Genomic DNA, 18,652 nt, shown 5'->3' with positions numbered 1-18,652 from the left:
AAAATGGGAGTAATATGAAGTGCCTCTAAGCCTTGTGGTAAAAAATAGATAAGATAATTGGCATATTGTATAGCACAGTAGATACTCAATACATATTTGTTTAGTTAATAAATACCTTTCTAACTCTCTCATTGCATTTCTTTTTTTTTTTTTTAATTGAGATGGAGTCTCGCTCTGTTGCCCAGGATGGACTTCAGTGGCGTGATCTTGGCTCACTGCAACTTCCGCCTCCCAGGTTCAAGTGATTCTCTTGACTCAGCCTCCCGAGTGGCTGAGATTACAGGTGCCTGCCACCATGCCCAGCTAATTTTATTTATTTATTTATTTATTTATTTATTTATAAAGATGGGGTTTCACCATGTTGGCCAGGCTGATCTTGAACTCCTGGTCTCAAGTGTTTCCCCCACCTCAGCTTCCCAAAGTGCTAGAATTACAGTTGTGAACCACTGCGCCCAGCTTCCCATTGCATTTCTTTTCTTTTCCCCCTTTTTTTTTGAGACAGAGTCTTGCTTTGTCACCCAGGCTGGAGTGCAGTAGCTCAATCTCGGCTCACTGCAACCTCCATCTTCCAGGTTCAAGCGATTCTCCTGCCTCAGCCTCCTGAGTAGCTGGGCCTACAGGCGTGCACCACCACGCCCAGCTAATTTTTGTATTTTTAGTAGAGATGTGGTCTCACCATATTGGCCAGGCTGGTCTCGAACTCCTGACCTCAAGTGATCCGCCTGCCTCGGCCTCCCAAAGTGCTGGGATTACAGGTGTGAGCTACCATGCTTGGCCCTCCCATTGCATTTCTAATGTCATAAGTAAATCAAGAATGGAGGAGGAAGAATATGATGATCCTCAGGGAAAGATATGTTGGCTAGTGATACTGTTGTAAACCCTGGCAAGAAACCCCTCACTAGCCTCACAGAGCAAAGCTTACATCAGAGAAAAATCCATCACCAAAGATCTGTCACGTGGTGCCTCTTCTTAATTCTATTTTCTCATTATGTCTTAATAGATCTTATCTCTAAAAAATACTAATTCCAATACAAATGTTAGGATCAGTCCTAACACTTGAATATTCATTCAACAAGTATTTAATGATCTTATACTATGTGTATTAGTGTGCTTAGGCTGCCATAACAAAATACCACAGACTGGGTGGCTTAAGCAACAAAATTTATTTCCACACAGTTCTGGAGGCTGAAAAGTCCAAAATTAGGGTGCTGGCCAATTTTGTTCTTAGTGAAGTCTCTTTTCCTGGCTTTTCCAGAGAGCTAGTTTTTTTGTTTGTTTGTTTTGTTTTTTTGGGTTTTTTTTAGCAACATACTACTATTTCTTAGTGTTTTTCAAACCTGCCACCTTTTAGTACCACTACCCTAGATGTGGTTCTGATTTCTTATCTAGACCCTTGCTAGAGCCTCCTAAATGGTCTCCTTATCTCTGCCAATCAAACTTCCATACTCCTGCCAGAGTGAATTGGATTGTGTTTCATCTGCTTAGAATGCCTCATTGCTAATGGCATTCAATGTGCTTCACAAATCTGCCCCACTCTACCTTGTTCCAGTTTCTTTGGCATCACTCTCACTGCTCTGATGGCCCTCCCTGTCGCCCACTAGATTATTCACTTTCCTGAACTTGAATATGAGAACAATGCCCTTGCATATCTCTGCACACTTGCTCATGCTGTTTGCTCAGCCTGGAATGCTCTTCTCTGCCTAGTGACTGGTTTAAATATCAGCCCCTCTCGCAAGTCTCACAGACGCTATCCCCTTTTGAGGTCAGAATTAATTTCTCAGTTCCTGCGCTATCAGACTGAGCTTTTCCAAGAGCAGGAAACAGTGATAAAAAGCAGTAGTAATAGTAATAGCAGTAGCTGCAAGCTTTCAATAAGAGGAGATCTTTTGGCTAGCTTGGACAGAAGAAAAGACTAGACAGCGTGGGTGCTTGGCTCATCTCTGTGGGAGTCAGGAAGTATAATCAGATTCACATGGGTGAAAGAGGCTGTCTCTTTGCTTTCAAGACGAACTACACCTAACCCATCCCACACTATCAAAGGAGAACTCTTTGAGCATGTCTTGCAGAAAAGAAAAATAATCATAGAAAAATACTTGCCTCTGCCTCATACCTCCCCCTCATTGTGAGCCTTCTTACCCTAAGTGGGAGGTGTGTGGAACTCTGAGGAATCTGTAGAGTGTACCGATGCATGGGTTCATAGCTTGTTGATGCTTAGGGTTCATTCTGCTCAGTCTGCCATTGTCCTGCTTCTCTCACAATTAGATTGTTCACAAATGGTTGTTCACCAGCCCACTGTTTCTGAGGTTCAGCCCATTGAGAGCAGAAAACAAAAACAGGACCTTGAAATGGCAAAGGGACTTGAGACAAAACAGTAGAGCTGATACAGGAATGGCTGATGGTGTTAATCCACTGTGTCTATGTCCTTGGGATCCCTGGAAAGACCAGAAATATTTCAGTGGGTTAGTTATTGTTTAAAGACTGTGGAATACCAGTCCAATGAGAGACCAGTGCAACAAAGAATATAAACATAGCATTTTATACAGTTCTGGCTGCAATGCTATAACAAACAGAAGTACTCACACATGGTTTTATGTCAGTTTGTGAATTGAGTTCAAGAGGCCCTAAATCTAAGTGCTGTATGTAAAATAAAAGCAATTAGTGCAGCTGTTACCTTGTATTCTGCAATCTGGAATTAAATTATGGACAGAAAATGCAGAATATTTTTCCCACTTCAATTTAATCACAGTTTGGAAGCTTATTTGTAGCTTCTTTTGTATCCCTTACAATATTTGGCACTGCTGTGCCAAATAATAAACATGAAAGTCAGGAATGAGGTTAAAGATCCCTGCTTGACAGTCATTAGTATGGTCAAAACAGAGTTCTCACTGTCACTCCCCACCCTCCCTACATTTCTTTTGAGCCTTGCCCCAGCAGGAGGCCCCCAAGCCCCTCAAGGTAGTCCTAAATTAATCCTCTCAATAGGCTCATCAATAGGCTTTTCTCTCTGACACCATTTCCTTTTTCTCTTTTCTTTCTTTCTTTCTTTTTTTTTTTTTTTTTTTTTTGAGACGAAGTCTTGCTCTGTCACCCAGGCTGGAGTGCAGTGGCACGATCTCAGCTCACTGCAACCTCCACCTCTGCCTCCCAGGTTCAAGCGATTCTCCTGCCTAAGCCTCCCGAGTAGCTGGGATCACAGGCGCGCACCACCACGTCCGGCTAATTTTTTGTACTTTTAGTAGAGATGGGGTTTCACCATGTTGGCCAGGCTGGTCTTGAACTTCTGACCTCAGGTGATCCACCTGCCTCAGCCTCCCAAAGTGCTGAGATTATAGGCGTGAGCCACTGTGCCCGGCCACTATTTCCTTTTCTTGGGGTCAGTTGAGGTACCCCAACTCACAGAACTAATTCCAGAAAGTGTTGCTGGGAGAAATTGGGGATAATTTGTTAGGTTCTGGGCTTTGCACCTAAGAATCACTGCCTTAATTCTGTGCTTTATAGTGTGATGGAAAACATTGGTGCTAAGGACTGGGCTTGTTAGCAGGAATCTTTTCCCCTAGAATGGAATGCATTGATATGCAATAATGTCCTCTTTAGCATTTATATTCTTCTGAAACTTCAGTAATGCAACAAGTCATTCTCTGGCATCCAAGTGTAATTTCTACTTTACCTCCTTGAATCACAACACTTTCTCTACTGCTCTTCTTAGCACATTTTTCTTCCCCAGAACGCTTTCAGCAATGGGCCCATGAAACTGGTGGAACGTCCCTAAAATTGTACTCCATTATCTATTATGTATTTGTTCATTGATCCCTGACAGGTTTGCTCTGATTCAGCATGAATAACAATACTAGCTAACATTTATTTAATACTTACCATGTGCCAGGCAATGTGCTAGGCACTTCATATATGCATCTCATTTCATCCTCATACCTACCCTCTGGCAATTTTAGTCTTTTCATTTTACCAAGAGGGAAACTAAAATCAATAAGCAGATAGTAGCATCAGGATTTGAGCCCAGGCAGTCAGCCTTCAGATCCCATGCTGGTAACCACTATGCTAGTACCACTCTGAAATATTAAAATGAGTATGTACTCAATAAATATTTGAATAAATAAATGATTAGAGGGCTCTAATTTCCAAAGGGCTTCCCCAAGGCCTCCCTTAAGCAGGGTCACGTGTTTTTGGCCCATTGCTCTGAGGAAGTTTAGACAGATGGTTGAGGGCAATTAGATTGTGCTTGCATTTTCAAGCACAATTGAGTCCCACTTCAGGAAAGTAGAGAACAGTTCAAAAGTGAAATTGCCTTCTCTGGTCTGTTGAATATGAGTTAGCTGTGCTCTGGCAGTCTGCTTACTCTTAGCTACTCTTAGGAGAAAGGCTTGGGACCTGGGGAGTAGGCACCCCAAACCTACAACCTTAATAGCTACAGTTTTCTTGTGGGTAGAATGAGAGTAAGATGGGGACGACACACAGAACTTCAGTCTGGTAATATTTCCTTTTTAATTATTGGGTCATTTAATCTCTGTGTACCTCACTGTCTCCATTTATGAAGTGGGAGCAATCTCCCTGGCTTGCTTTCTATTTCTGAAGCAAAATACTGAATCAAACTGGTTCTAAGACTACAAAGGCTCTCCGAAGATTTAGCTGATTGTAACCATTATCTGCAGAAGTTGGAGTGTTCTGATACAAAGAAGTGTAATGGGAATGATTCAGGTAAAATAGTAGATTGGAGAGGGGACAATGTGGAACTGCTGGAGCAGGATTTGCTTATTATTGGTAAGGTGGTTGCAATGAGAGATTATTATTTATAACACACCATAGAATTACAAAGCACTTTACAGCTATTCTTCAGTACAGTCTTACAAATTGATATAAGACTAAAAATAATGAGGCTAGGCCTGAAAGGTTACCCAGTGGGTAGTAAGTATGAATAGTCATTGAAATGAGAAAATGACAAATATACCTCTCAGTTCCAGCACAGTGTATCTCCAAGAGCCTTATTCCCTGCTCTTATAGCTGTTTCCAAGAAGACTCTGGCTTAATGGGGTAGCTGCATAGGGGAAAGGATCTAGGCTGCTTTGGTGATGTTTGAGGCTGCTTAGTACTGTACTTTGGAAGAATTGCATCTAGTTTGCCTTAACACCCCTCTGCACTTCCACTGCCTTATTATAGCACTTTTCTCATTCTACTTTGTTTAATAGTTGTTTGAGTAGGTGTCTGCCTCCCCTATTAGACAGAGATTGTGACTTAGTCATTTTTGAATCTTGCTTTGGTGTCGGAAATGTTTTATGCCGAGCAGGCCCTCCCTTATCTGCTTTCCAACCCCAGGAACCTAATTAATTTGACTGATACCAGTCCTCGATGGCCTAATAATAGGTAGGTTAAGCACATGCTTAGGAAACCAGCTAAATAGAGGCATTAAAGATTTTTTTTTAAAGATTTGAGTATTGGATATATTTTTTAAAAAGGATCAGTTGTGTGGTAACACAGTGAGATACTACTTTATACCCTCTGGGATGGCTATACTAAAAAAGACAAGTATTGGCAAGAATATGCAGAAATGGGAACCCTTGTACATTGCTGGTGGAGATGCCACTTTGATGAACAGTCTGGCAGTTCCTCAAAAAGTTAAATATAGAGTTACCATATAACACAGCAGTTCCATTCCTAGGTATGTACTTAAAAGAATTGAAAACATATATTCATACAATAAACTTGTACACAAATGTTCATAGCAATAATATTCATAATAGCCAAAGGGTGGAAACACCCAAATGTCCATCAATTGGTGGATGGATAAATAAAATGTGGTATATTTATACAATGGAATATTATTCAGCCATACATAGGAATGATATAGTGAAGCTTGATGATAATATGCTACGTGAAAGAATCTAGACACAAAAGACCACATGTTGTTTGATGTCATTTGTGTAGGATGGCCAGAATAGGAAACTCTATAGAGACAGAAAGTAGATTAGTGGCTGCCTAGACCTGAGAAGGGACTGGGGGGGAAATGAGGGGCAACTGATAATGAGTGTGGAGTTTTTAGTTTGAGACAGAGTTTCACTCTATCGCCCAGGCTGGAGTGCAGTGGTGCAATCACAGCTCACTGCAACCTGGAACTCCTGAACCCAAATGGTCCTCCTCACGCAGCCTCCCGAGTAACTGGGACTAAAGGCATGAGCCACCATACCTGGCTAACTTTTAAATATTTTTCAGTAGAGACAAAGTCTCACTGTGCTACCCAGGCTGGTCTTGAACTCCCAGGCTCAAGCAATCCTCCTGCCTTAGCTTCCCAAGGTGCTCAAACTATACCACACCTGGCTGAATTGTGCACTTTTAAAAAGTGAACTGTATGACAATAAGAAAGAATTGCAGTTGTAATTACGAAAAAGTTCAGATTTTGTTAAAATTCTCTCGTGCTTATTTTATAGGTTAGTATTATTTCTATCCTAAATTATTTATGGGCATTTAGGGTTTGTACCATTATCTGTCTCTTTCATTCTTGTTTTATTTGTTTGTTTGTTTTTGCTTTTTTTTTTTTTTTTTTTAGATGGAGTCTCGCTCTGTTGCCCAGGATGGAGTGCAGTGGTGCAATCTTGGCTCACCACAACCTCCACCTCCCGGGTTCAAGCTATTCTCCTGCCTCAGCCTCCCGAGTAACTGGGACTACAGGTGTGCACCACCATGCCCAGCTACTTTTTGTATTTTTAATACAGACGGGATTTCACTATGTTGGCCAGGCTGGTCTCGAACTACTAACCTCGTGATCTGCTCACCTCGGCCTCCCAAAGTGCTGGGATTACAGGCGTGAGCCACCATGCCCAGCCATCGTTCTTGGGGTTTTAAAATGTCTTAGCCTTGTTGGACTCTAGCTGTGCATCATACAACACATTGAATCTTTCCTTCTTTGCCTTCCCCTTCAAAATCATTTGCCTTTTATCCCATGCCTGTCTGGTGATTAGAATGAAAGAGACGAACTAATGAGTATAAGTTATAGTAACTGAAGATAGCACTTTCATTTTGACAGATGCTTTAACCTGAAGGAAATGATTAATAGGGAATTGCAGGCACCATGGTGGGGCCAGTGGGGGAAGTCATTTTTATTAGTGATAGCATTTCAGTCCTCCTCAAATTATACCAAGTAGGTACCTACTAAATCCACTGACTCCTGTGAGATTGAATTTAAGATTGGATCTAAGGAGGGGCCAATATGGTAGCTCCGAGTTTGACTGGTTATCGCCCTGTATGAGGCATCCTTTTATCACTGACAGAATCTCACCTTGAAATTGTCACTTTGCCTCTACCAAGCAAATAAATACCTTGCCTTTCTTTTGTGAGACAGATAGAGCTTGCTACTAGATATAAAACAGACAGCTCTCATTGTTTAGGCCCAGGGTTGCTTTAGATTCCGAAGCAACTTCAGGGTTTAAAAGAGGCACTGCCTGCCCAGTGACATACGTTTAACGGCCGCGGTACCCTGACCGTGCAAAGGTAGCATAATCACTTGTACCCCTTTCAGGGATGCCTGAAAGGGGTCTCTACTATTTGGTGGTCAAGGTGCTTGCCACCCATATATGCCAGTATGTGCTTTCAAGTGCACCTAGAATTATGAAGTGGTAAGTTCTAGGATGTGTCCTATTTGTAATACTGTGGCCCTGCCTAAAAGTAGGAGAGAAGTGGGAAGAGTATCAGCTTTGGAGTCAGGTGGATTTGGGATTGAATCCCAGCCTGAATTTTTTTATTAGTTTTATGAATTTGGACAAGTTACTTTTAACATCTCTGAGCTGTAGTCTCCTTGTCTGTAAAGTTGGAAATAATAACCCTTACCTCACTGAATCATTGTGAGCATTGCAGGAGGTAACAGATGTCAAGTGCCTTACACTACCTGGCACAGAATACAGTCTCAAAAATGTTAATTCCCTTCCCCCTCAATCCAAGTTACAAGCAAGAAGTGAGTGACCATCTTGCCTCAGTATCCTAAACACAATGAAAGTACAAATCAATAGCAGTTCTCTTTAGCCTAGAAAAGCAGTAGGGTTTTTTTGTTTGTTTGTTTTGTTTTTGTTTTTGTTTTGTTTGTTTGTTTTTTGAGACGGAATTTTGCCCTTGTGGCCCAGGCTGGAGTGCAATGGCGTGGTCTTGGCTCACTGCAACCCCTGCCTCCCGGGTTCAAGTGATTCTCCTGCCTCAGCTTCCCAAGTAGCTGGGATTACCAGCACCTGCCACCATGCCCAGCTAATTTTTGTATCTTCAGTAGAGATGGGGTTTCACCATGTTGGCCAGGCTGGTCTTGAACTCCCAATCTCAGGTGATCCACCCGCCTCAGCCTCTCAAAGTGCTGGGATTACAGGTGTGAGCCACCGCACCCAGCTGAAAATCAGTAGTTCTTATTGAATTGTATATGTTTTCTTGGAAGCTCATATGTGAAAGTTTGCTAGTGAATGTGCATATGTCTAGCAGTCTGGGCTGAAAGAAGGATAGGAAGGTTGATAATGTGAAAGATAGTGAATAAACTTGAACTGTCTGGTTGGTATGTCTACTTAAAGAAATATAGTATCTGATCTAGCATGGAAACAGGGAGCTAATTAAATTCCTGGCACGACATCCTTAGCTGCTATAGTCTACTCTAGGATGTATGTCCTCTGCATATAGGAAAACCACCAGGACCTTGAAGCAATAGAAATAATAATCTCTTACATTTGAATAACACTTTATAGTTTCAATATACATTCACATCCATTATCCCATTTGAGTCTCAACCCAAATGAGTGAAGTAAACAGGGCAGACAGCTATTATCTCCTATCTGGTGAAGGAAAAAATCAAAGCTCAAAAAGGTCAGTGACAATTTAGTAGCAAAATCGGGATTAGAACCTTTGTCTTTTGACTCCTAATTCAACATTCTTTCATCTGTACCACTTTAACCGTAGCTTGAATGGTTTTGGCCTAAATGGAATATATTTGAAAACATAAATAGAAGTTATGTTATATAACATCCCAGCTGCTGGGTCTGGTTTAGCAGAAGCTTGAAGAACAGCAGAAGAGGGTGGGAGGTAACCAAGTGTGTAAAATGAGTTCCGCATTTTCAGATGTTCAACAAAAGCAACAGAGAGTGCTCAGACCATTGACTGGGACAATACTGATTCTTCAACCCTTAGTCTGTTATGGCTTTCCATTATTCCTTATCAACTCCAATGAGGAATTTCAGCCTTTTTGATATTGTGCCCTTACATTTTTAACCTGTTCCTCCAACTTAACATGTTCCTTCAACTTATCTCCCAGCCTCCTGCATCTATGTGGTGAAAATCCCTCCCTCCTACTCTCTGACTCATTCTCTCATCCCAATTCATATTAATCTTGTTTGTCCTGAGACATTTGCCTCTATCTGTTCTTCTACTAACCCTTTTGGTTTTTCTGCATGGAACATCAATTCACTGGAAGCAATCTCTGCTATGTAAATCAAATAATATGGCAGAAGATATTCTGCAAATAATAGCTGGCAAAGATTTATTATTATTCTGCATTTTCTGAGGGACACTTTTTACTTCCCAACCTTACTGAAACCTGGGTATTCTTTGCCCTGATGATGCTGCTTCCCTCTAAACTTTCTCCAGTTTGTCCATAACATAAACTGGTTGTGTGTGTGTATGTGAGATGGGACTTTCCTTTTTAAAAAACTTTATTTATTTGGAGACGAGGTCTCACTATATTGCCCGGGCTGGTCTCAAACTCCTGAGCTCAAGAAATCCTCCTGCCTCTCGGCCCACCAAAGTGCTGGGATTACAGATGTAAGCCACTGTGCCCGGCCCAAGGGGATGGGGCTTTCTATAGTGGTGAAACATTCTTCCCACTTCCCAGCTCATTGGAGTCAACATACTTCCTGCTCCTCACATGTTTTTCAACAGCAGGAAAAGAGAGGCAACCAGAAGATTGCAGAGGAAAGCAAGAAAGAAAATAATGTATAAGAAGTTCCCAGAGGGAATACAAAGAAAACGGCTTGAGGTTATGGGAAGAGGCATTGACCTTAGGGAGGTAATAAACGATTTCATTTTGTCTGGAGACATCGGAGGGAAAGATTGGAAGACATTCTAAGATAGAGAGGTTTGCAGGGATAACATCCACTTTTTCAGTAAAGCAAGAGAATGAAAGTTATTTGCTGAGGTAGGTGGCTGGGGTTGGGTGTCTGGTAAGAGTAGAAATGAACCGAAGTAGTTGTTTTGGTAAACATGGTCAGGGACTAGCAAATAAGGCTGTGGAATGGCAAAACAGCAATGAGAATAAGCTATACCATCTCTCCCACCCACAAAGGACAAAAATACAGTTTAATTCTCCTTTAGCAATGCAGCAAGTAGGCAGACTAGGAAGAATCAATACATGGAAAGGCCAGTATGAAGAAGATCCATTTGGGGATGAGGCCCACTCTTCCAATATAAAACCAGGTTGTCCATTTTTCCACCATTACTACCAACTGCCCTACATCAGGCCCTTATCAGATAAGTACTGCAACTGCTTCCTACCAGGCACCCAGGCTTCCAGCCTTTCTCCCCTCAGATTCATTCTTCATTTCACTTACCACTCTATTGTATTTGTTTTTAATTAACTGTCTCACCCATTAGGCTATGAGCAACTTGAAGGCAGTCTTCCCGTCTTCTCTGTGCCCCTGGGGTCTAGCACAGAATCTGGAGTGTAGAAGACACTCAGTAATGGTTCTTTGAATGAAAACCACTGGAGTGATATTTCTAAAACATAAACCTGATCATGCCACTTGCCTGCTTAAACATTTTAAATGATCCTTAGCATGGTATTCCAGCATCCCCATGGGCTGATCCCATGTGCTTCCATAGCTTCATCTCCTGCCACCTTCTCCCCTTTCCTACCCATATCCCTGTCTTAACCATACTTAACTAGGACATGCAGTTCCTCAGCAGGCTGTGTGCTCTAACCTTTGTGCTTTTACACAGACTTTCTCCCTATCTGAAATACCCTAGCAAAGTCCTGTGCAGTGATACCAGGGTGAGCCTTGAACATCCTTCTGCCAGTTACCAAGGTGAAACTAAAGTCAAAGCTTGTGACCCGACCTACTTTTATCTTTCTTTGCCCTCCTCTGAAAATAGTTGAGCCTAGACTATGTGCTTGTTGGGCATGTGGTGAGCTGGTGCCGAAGGTGAGCAGTGAGTCAGGTTCCCATGTGTTTTGTATAAGTCCATCACAGTTGTTCTGTGTGTGCCATCCCAAACTATTTCTCAGAATGTTCCCTCTGGTCTTTCTTCTAGCCAGCTCCCCACTCCAACTCATTCCAAGTCAGTTGTAAAGGACTCTGAGGGCCCTGGTTCTGGATGGTGTTGACAAACCCTGTAAGCTTCCAGGGCTAGGATGGAGGGCGAGACAGGGTCAGGCCTGGGCTAGGCTAGGTAGCTGAGAAATGTTCTGTTGCGGATGTGTAGGTTGAGAAGCCGGACGTGTTTTCAAAAGCCCCTTCAGAAATCAAAGGCCTTTTCGGCACCTGCATGGGAGCCTGCCTTCTGCTATTTGGACCAGATAGGAAGGGCTACTTACACAGCTCTGAAAGCTTGATGACAGGGGCTATTGGTTTCTATGTTGCTTATTTTGAAGAGGAAATCAGGCCATATTTCTAGCCTTTTACGGAAGCTAGCAACTTAAGTTTTTAAAATTTCACCTCAAAAGAAAACATACACATATATACACACTATTTTCTAGCTGAAGGTTTTCAATAATAGTAATGATCATCATGATGACCACAGTGATTAATGATGTATTGTATGTATCAAAATTGCTAAAAGAATAGATTTGTAATGTTCTCACTACAAAAAAAATGATAAGTTGGTGGGATGATGAATATGTTAATTAGCTGGGCTGAATTTTTCTACATAGTATACATAGATCAAAACATCACACTGGAGCCCATAAATATATAGAATTCTTATTTGTCAAAAATAAATAATAAAAATACTTCATAAAAATCACATAATAATTTTAAAATGGAACTTAAAAAAACCATAATTCTGGGTCCTTTAGACACTTTGTAAACACTAGTCCTAGATTCTATGTAAATACTAGTCCTAGGAAGTATTTTCTTTCTTTTTTTTTTTTTTTTGGAGACGGAGTCTCGCTCTGTCACCCAGGCTGGAGTGCAGTGGTGCGATCTTGGCTCACTGCAACCTCCACCTCCCAGGTTCAAGCGATTCTCCTGCCTCAGCCTCCTGAATAGCTAGGATTACAGGTGCACACCACCATGTCCAGCGAATTTTTGTATTTTTTTAGTAGAGATGGCATTTCACCATGTTGGTCAGGCTGCTCTCGAACTCCTGACCTTGTGATCCGCCTGCCTCAGCCTCCCAAAATGTGGGATTATAGGTGTGAGCCACCACGCCCAGCCCTAGGAAGTATTTTCAAAGTTCCAGTGCCATCAGAGCTTATAAAGTTTTTAGAGGCAAATCAGTGAAGTTAAGCAACCCACTCCCAACCAGTCTTTCTCTCTCTCCATATACACCCTGTTTCCAGAGATGGAGGGAGGAAAGAAGAAAGCTGCTTTTATCCTTTGTGGTGACCTGGGACTGCTGGGGCTTTAAATCTTTGTATGTTTGTGTAGGAGGATGAGGATGGGGACTTTCTGACTGCTATTCATCCACCTATTCATTCATTCAATTTACTCATTCAACATATATTTATTAAGTAACCTACTGTGTGCTGGGCACTTGGTAAAGGCATATAATCTTATCTATCCTGCTAGTGGCTTCTCCCAGGTCTCTCAGGGTGTTTGGAGTTCATACCCTCTTCTCCTAAGGGCTGGTACGGACAAAAGCAGGAAGGTGCCTGGGGTAGTCATTGAGGGGAGTCATGGAGGAGCTGTATTTTCCCGAATTATTCAAGATCCATTTTGTTTCCCCAATTTGTTGAGGCTTTTTCTATATGTGAGATCTAAGAGGGTGTGAAGATGAGATTTAGGGGTGACTGGCAGACTGTCCTGAGCCCAAAACTGTACCTTGAGTACCAGTGATGATTCTAGATCACAGCGTTTCAACCCTCAACACAGAAACAGAATCCTGGACTGGCTACGAGGGGCCCCTGCCAGCTGCTGGCTCCGAAGTTGGTTTTGTCTGTGGGCTAGATCAGTGTAAGTTGGGGTCCAGGCTGCTCGCTCAGCAGCCTGATTGATCTCCGGGGCTTTTTTGTCTCCTCCTCCCCAGTGGAAGCCTCTCCTCCTCTCCCCCTCTCCCCGTCTTCCCCCAATCCCTGTCTCCTTCTCTCCCCCTCTGCTTCTCAGGCTCTTCCGCTTTCCTCCTCTGCTTCTAATGAATTGAAATCTCCAAGAGCCGCCACATCTCTGGTAGTTTTACAAAACTGTCCTTGCTCTTCTTGCGTTTGCCCAGTCAAGGGTATTTTTGCCTGAGGTCGGAATGATGCTGTTAGTCCTGGTGATAGGATTGCATAGCAACACAGAGCAGCTCTGAGAGGGGAGGAGGAGGAGAAGAAGGAAGACAGGGAGGTGGGAGAAACAGAGGGAGAGTGTGCATACAGCAGCTGTCGGCATCCCTATCTCAGGGACTTCTTTGCTGATTCACAGAGGCAGCCCAGCCCCGGCCTCCCAGCTTACAGCTGCCGCCTGCTTCTCAGACTTGACGGAATCAGAAGGTAGGCCACAGAAAAATTATTTCCAAGCCTTGCCCTTGTTCAGCTGGCTGAGGGGAAATGACTGAGGGAGGGGAAGCTCCAGAGGTACTGTGTGGCGGGCAGGGGGTGGGGGAAGAGAGAGAGAAAATGAGTGTGTGTGTGTGTGTGTGTGTGTACATGTGCCTGCCTGTGGTCTGTTTGCATGTGCTTTTAGGGGAAAACTTGCATTAAAAAATGTCCACAATAAAGTAGTCACCATTTAGATTCATAAAGAAAAAAAAAGATGCCCAAGAATAGAAACTCAAGCCAATTTGAGCAACTAAGGTCTAAAAATGAATAAGAAGGAGGTACACAGTTTGCTTCTCTGAGAAGAGAGGGGCATTTATTTATTTATTTTAGGTTCTCAATAGCATGCTTTTTGTCCAAGGGTATATTTCTTGGCAGGAGGGAAGGAAAGGTGTGTGGAAAGCATTGGCTAACAAGGGAGGAGAGAGGAAACATGGGACCTTGGAGCAGGTTCCCTGAACAAATGAGTATTCTGGCCAGTAGACAGGACACAGGAGTTCTTTGCTGAAGTAAACCAGGCTCTGACCTAAGAGCCTGGAGCTGAAGGGCTCATCTCATCTCTGCATTTACTTCCTGGCTCTGTTGTTTTTCCTGTGACATTTTTTCCCCCTTATCTTCTCCCCTGGTTTCCTTTCTATACCCTGTAATCAGGAGGCATCTTTCCACTCTTGAAAGCCTAGCTTGGAGTGGTTTCAAATAGGGCTTGCTTCTCTTGGAGTCTAACACCCCATCACCTGCTCTCACCACCTTTCCCAGCATCAGGCCAAGTGCCCCAGCCTAGTAAGTGGGCCTGAGACTGTATGGGTAGTTAATGTTTATCCTTCCTTTGGTAGGCAGGTCGAGCCAGGCCTCACAGGTGTTGGGTCTAAGCAGGTGGCAAGGCTGGGATGGGGTGGGGTGGAGTGGGGTAGAGGAGGACGTCAGCAGCAGCTGCCGCCTGCTTCCGTTGAAAGCATGGTGCATGCTGTCTGGAAAAGAACATACTTTAAAAAAATATTTTCATTTTGATTGTCAAAAGAACAAAAGCCTTAAAAAAGCTCTATGTCTAGTTCATCTTAATTCCTGACTTTTCCAAAGGAATCCTTGTTTCTAGATGAAAGGCCCTCAGGTAAATCACCTTTTAAAAGGCCTATAGGAACCACAAGCCTCAGGAGATTTTCCTTCTAAGGTTTGCGTGGGGAGATGATCCCAGAGAATCTCAGGGCCTTCTAAGGAAACCTCCGTGAAAAGGCAGTGTTGGAAGTGGCAGTGTTGTGTCCTGTTTCTGAAAGAAGACCAAGCCCCTCTGTCTCTGGGTGGGCAGGCCTCTGCCCTGTAGTCTTGCTTTCTGTAAACCATTGCTGGGGGATGAAGGCACACGGAAAGAGCTCCTCTTCTTGTGAGATTTGTACTTCTAGGCATTCAGCCTCAGCTAAGTAGCTCTGTGCTCCAGTTCAGATTACCCTTCAAGTCCGCCATAAAGGAGAGGAGCATAGCTTGAAGCAATGAATTTAGCAAAGGCCCCGAGCCAGATGTGGAGAGCACATCTGGGATTCAGCCCTTCTAACTGTAGATGCTCAGAAGTTTCTGATGTTGGATCTGCCACCATGCCAGCTAGGATGGGATCTCACTAATGAAGGCCGAGAAGATAGCCTTCTAAACTTCTCAGGGATACACACTAAGAGGAAACCCATTCAGTGGAAATTATACTATGAAATGACATTCCTCCCTTACGAAGGATTCTAAACGTGCATCAGCAACAAAAATAGCAAGTGAGATAAATCCTTCTAGGATAGCATTTACCAAACCAATGTTCTTTTTTTTTTTTTTTATTTTGTTGTGTAGGGCTTTGTGGCTCTGTCGCCCAGGCTGGAGTGCAGTGGCCGGATCTCAGCTCACTGCAAGCTCCGCCTCCCGGGTTTACGCCATTCTCCTGCCTCAGCCTCCGGAGTAGCTGGGACCACAGGCGCCCGCCACCTCGCCCGGCTAGTTTTTTGTATTTTTTAGTAGAGACGGGGTTTCACCGTGTTAGCCAGGATGGTCTCGATCTCCTGACCTTGTGATCCGCCCGTCTCAGCCTCCCAAAGTGCTGGGATTACAGGCTTGAGCCACCGCGCCCGGCTCCAAACCAATGTTCTATAGAGCCCCATCCTGAGAGAATGTTAATAAATTCCGTTTTAAAATAAGTGTTGGGTGTGTGTGTGCATGCATGTGTGTGTATTCTGCAGTTCAATACTTTTTTGGAAATGCTTCTTAACCGAATTCTCATTTTGGAGAGTCACAGTATATATAACGCATATTAAAGACTCTGAGAAGTACTGCTGTAAATGAATCTGTTTAATTTTGTTTAACCCAGTACATCCCAGACTGGTTTGACCAGGGAACACTTTTCTTTATGAAAAACACTTTTTGCCTCTTGCAGATACAGTTTAGGGAACTGCTGCTCAAAAACAAACAAACAAACCGGAAGAAATTGTCACATGGATAACACTTGTAAAATAATCTAGTCCAACAATGCATTTCTAAACATGAAAAACCCAAGAGGTTAATCATATTGTTTTCCTTCCCATAGCTGATGAGAATCTGGGATTATCTCCTGATTCCCCAGCCCACTGTACCCAACTGCTGCTTCTCTAGCAGGTCCCCTCCTGTGAAACTAGTCCCAGGAAAATGAAGCAGATTTAAGGAATAATCCTTAAATTTTGAGTGCAACATTTACATTTAATACATTTCTTCTAGTATTTTGTTATATGCAAAAATTGTCAACTTTCTTTTCAGCATGGGCTTTGTTGCATTCTTTTAAACAATGTGTTATGAAATATCTTCGTACATTCAAAAAGGTATAAAAATAATATGGTGAAAATCAGGTTATTCACTGCACAGCTTAGTAAAGAAACATTACCAGTAGAGTTGAAACCTTCTGTCTATTCTCCATGATTAAAGTTCTCTCTTTCCTTCCAAAGTAGCCACTATCCTGGATTTGGTGTTTATTATTCCCATGCATTGATGTATATACTTTTACTATACATGTATGTATTTTTAAACAACATATACTACTGCTTTATATATTTTAAAAGTTTATATCAGTGGTGTATTATATGTATTCTTCTGCAATGTGATTTTTCTTTTCTTTTCCTCCTAAGAGACAAGATCTTGCACTGTTATCCAGGCTGGAGTGAATTGGTGTAATCATAGCTCACTGCAGTCTCGAGCTCCTGGGCTGAAGCAATCCTCCAACCTCACCACCCCCCAGGTGGCACCACCATGCCCAGCTAATTTTTTTTTCCTTCATAGAGACAGGGTCCTGCTATGTTGTCCAGGCTGATCTCAAATTCCTGGCCTCATGTAGTCCTCCTGCCTCAGCCTCCCAAAGTGTTGGGATTGCAGCCATGAGCCAATGCAACTGGCTTGAAACTTATTTTTTCTATTCAATGTTATATTTGTGAAAAGCATCCATGTTGTATAACACGGGGCTCTAGTTTACTCGTTTTTTTCACTATTGTATACTCCTCTAATGACTATACCACACTTTATTCTGCTGTTGATGAACATTTAGGCTATTTCTAGTTTTGAGCAATCACAGAGGTACTGTGATCTTTCTTGTGTAGCTATTCTTAGGTGACAGTTTGTACTGGGTAAATATCTGAGTGGAATTGTCCCTTACAGGGTATGTGCATTGTCACCTTTGGGAGATATTGTCAAATCACTGTGCAAAATAGTACTAACTTACACTCCCACCATCAGTGTATAAAGGTTTCAGGTTTATTGCATTAATTGGCTCTTACAGTTTTCTCCCATGGGGATGCGTCTCTGATTTTTTTAATTGGATAATAAATTTTATTTCGCAAAATTGCTTGACAGCTAAACTTCTCAGGAATACGTTTCCTTGTTTTCATTTGTAAATGAGGGGATTGGCCTAGATGATCTCAAAGGTCCTTTCTAGCTTGAAAATCCGAGTTTCTACGATTTGTTCATTAAATGAGGTACATCTGAAGCAGAACCTTGTTTTTTTGGCTGCATTGCAGGAATTATTTTAGGAAGTATAACAAAGTTTGTTACCAATGAAATGTGTATCTTCTCTCTTTACTGCCATGCTGTCAGGAAGAAAGGCAGTGGTGTGAGAGGAAAGACAGTTACACAGTGTTACCTTGGATTGGGGAGAGGAATCTGTAGCCCATGGGAAGGGGGTCTCCTTCCCATTGCCCTGTTCTTTACAGAACCTCTTCATCTTAGAAGTCTTCCCTATCTCTTGAATTTGTTCTCCCAAGAATCATAAATGTTTGCAAGTTTTTTTTTTTTGTTTTTTTTTTTTTTTTTTTTTTTTGAGATGGAGTCTCGCTATGTCGCCTAGACTAGAGTGCAGTGGCACAATCTCTGCTGGGAGGCTAAGGCTAGATAATCACTTGAACCCGGGAGGTGGAGGTTGCAGTGAGCCGAGATCATGCCACTGTACTCCAGCTGCACTCCAGCCTGGGCGACAGAGTGAGACTCTGTCTCAAAAAAAAACAAAAAAACAAAAAACAAAACAAAAAACAGATGTCCAGGCTTCCTTTCTGCACATACACACAGTAGATTGTTTTTACAAAATTGGAGTTCCATTACACATGCTATTCTGACATTTGTTTGTTTTCTTTGGCCTAAAATATATAACTTTGAAATCTGTCCAAATCAGTGCATATAGATCTACCTCTTTCTTTTTAACAGCTACATAATATTCTACCATGTGAGTGGCTATCATAATAAATAACAGTTGAATATTTACTAAATGCCAGAAACTATGAATTAACTCCTTGCAACAAAGCTAAGATGTAGGTCTTTTTTGTTATCCCTGTTTCACAGATGTGGGGACTGGAGCACAGTAAGACTGGGGAGCTTGTCCATATCTGTGCTGATAAGTGGGCAGGGTGCAAGCCAGAGCATCCTGGTTCAGAGCCTATGCCCCAGACAATCATGCTGTGATATGTCTCAGAC

The 18,652-nt window shown here is 42.4% G+C and overlaps 1 protein-coding gene across 2 annotated transcripts in view; it reads left to right on the top strand.

Moving 5' to 3' along the window:
- The first annotated feature begins 13,255 nt into the window (after positions 1-13,255).
- DRP2 (dystrophin related protein 2) overlaps positions 13,256-18,652 on the top strand; it is a 44,787-nt gene continuing 39,390 nt past the window's right edge. The window contains exon 1 of one of the 2 annotated variants that reach the window (XM_017954285.3): positions 13,256-13,657. The gene's annotated coding sequence lies outside the window, so the exon portion shown is untranslated. The remainder of the gene's footprint in view (positions 13,658-18,652) is intronic. The other variant, XM_009197947.4, reaches the window with a different exon arrangement.

Source organism: Papio anubis, chromosome X (genome assembly GCF_008728515.1).
Source record: "Papio anubis isolate 15944 chromosome X, Panubis1.0, whole genome shotgun sequence".
Lineage (NCBI taxonomy): Eukaryota > Metazoa > Chordata > Mammalia > Primates > Cercopithecidae > Papio > Papio anubis.
Note: the sequence above shows the minus strand (reverse complement) of the source record. Positions and strands in the feature narration are given on the sequence as shown.